The sequence below is a fragment of the Neoarius graeffei genome, chromosome 1 (genome assembly GCF_027579695.1).
Source record: "Neoarius graeffei isolate fNeoGra1 chromosome 1, fNeoGra1.pri, whole genome shotgun sequence".
In the NCBI taxonomy this organism is placed as follows: domain Eukaryota; kingdom Metazoa; phylum Chordata; class Actinopteri; order Siluriformes; family Ariidae; genus Neoarius; species Neoarius graeffei.
In genome coordinates, this window is record NC_083569.1 from 72,209,399 (window position 1) to 72,211,292 (window position 1,894).

The window sequence follows — 1,894 nt, forward strand, 5'->3', positions numbered from 1 at the left end:
ACGAAGCGCTGCAAGTTGAAGTGTAAACAACAACAGTTTGCTTGATTCTCCCTTGTGTTGGCCCTTATCTCTCCGGTAAATCATTCACAAAGATCATCAGAAACCCCTTTAAAGACCCGGATCTTAGTTAAACAAGCTGGAGAAGTGATCACGGCGCATTGTAACTGTATGGCTGGGTACGAATTTTGTCACGACCTTCATGAATATGTAAACAAAGAAACAGCTGGGGACTTTTGCGCTTCGTGACTAAAAAAAGTACTGTAAAATAATGACACATAGCAAGAAAAGTACTTGGAGAACACTAACGCCATAGCTGAGAGGGATACAAACCTTTCACCAAGTGATCACTGCAAACTCGAGCATGCTTCGACTCGGCTCCCTTCGATTTCAGTGAGAGGTTCGAAAGCCACCTTTCTCGATGTCTTTTTGTGAAATCCTGTGTTCGTTCACCCTTTTTTATTAGTTCACGGGGAACCCTGAAGAAACTTTTATCAGTTTCATGGTTTGATCGATTCGAACAACCTAAAACAACACAAGCGTAAGGCATTTTTAATGCGACCAAGGCACCTTCTCAATACAAACGCTTTGTCAACTGAGCTTTGGTAGACCACCAGCTAAAGTTCTGAATAACTAATTAGGCGGATATGACGTCATGTGAAACCCAAGAAAAGAACTGCGCGAGATGGCCTACTTTAGATCGTCCCTTCTGGACTAGATGGTTCTTTCATTGACGGTCTCGTTGTTTGTTTGCTTTAAGATGGCCATGTTCTGCCTCACTCTTTCTTGTATTCATGACAGACTTTAATGCCAACCACAACATTGCATGACTGGCCTTGACCTCTACCTGTATGTGTTATGAAAAATGACCACAATAGTGTGTGATTATTTCACCTTACCGTATTTTACTTTCCTTTACTGACTTCACCTGGCCTTGCTTTTCACAAGTGCTAATTAAATTCAGTTAGATCTGGCTGGTCGTTTACATGCATGTGTGTGCAATGATGTATCTGTACATTACCAGTTTATGAATTTCTGAATTTGACATTCTGAAAGTGCCATTCTGGCCTTTAGTGCCCTTATGTAACCTGTTATATATTTTTTGAGTGCCACATTATGTGTTATGTGCTATCCATTAGCACGGTATAAATTGCTATGAGATGAATAGATAACAGTCAGGATGCTTTTAGGATTAATGGTGACATTGGTGACAGTATGCTGAGATCACTGAGCAGAAAAAGGCCATCTGTAGACACAGATTTCCCAGCAGAGCTTTCTGAATAGGTGACATCAGTGCTGACAGGTTAGGAACAGCGCCAGCTGGATAAATAAACCTTACGGGAATGATGTTCCATTGTCTAATTTATTTTTCCTTTATTACATAATGCTTCTGGCTGATAATACGGGGGAAATCTGACATTTAAAAAGTCTTTACATCATACAAATCTCTGCTGAGGCAGCACGGTGGTGTAGTGGTTAGTGCTGTTATCTCACAGCAAGAAGGTCCGGGTTCGAGCCCCGTGACCGGCGAGGGCCTTTCTGTGTGGAGTTTGCATGTTGTCCGCGTGGGTTTCCTCCGGGTGCTCCGGTTTCTCCCACAGTCCAAAGACATGCAGGTTAGGTTAACTGGTGACTCTAAATTGAGCGTAGGTGTGAATGTGAGTGTGAATGGTTGTCTGTGTCTATGTGTCAGCCCTGTGATGACCTGGCGACTTGTCCAGGGTGTACCCCGCCTTTCGCCCGTAGTCAGCTGGGATAGGCTCCAGCTTGCCTGCGACCCTGTAGAACAGGATAAAGCGGCTACAGATAATGAGACGAGATGAAATCTGCTGTTTTGAGGAATATATTGAGCTAGTTGAAATTATTCACTGAATACAGGTTCTCATTCTTGGTAAAA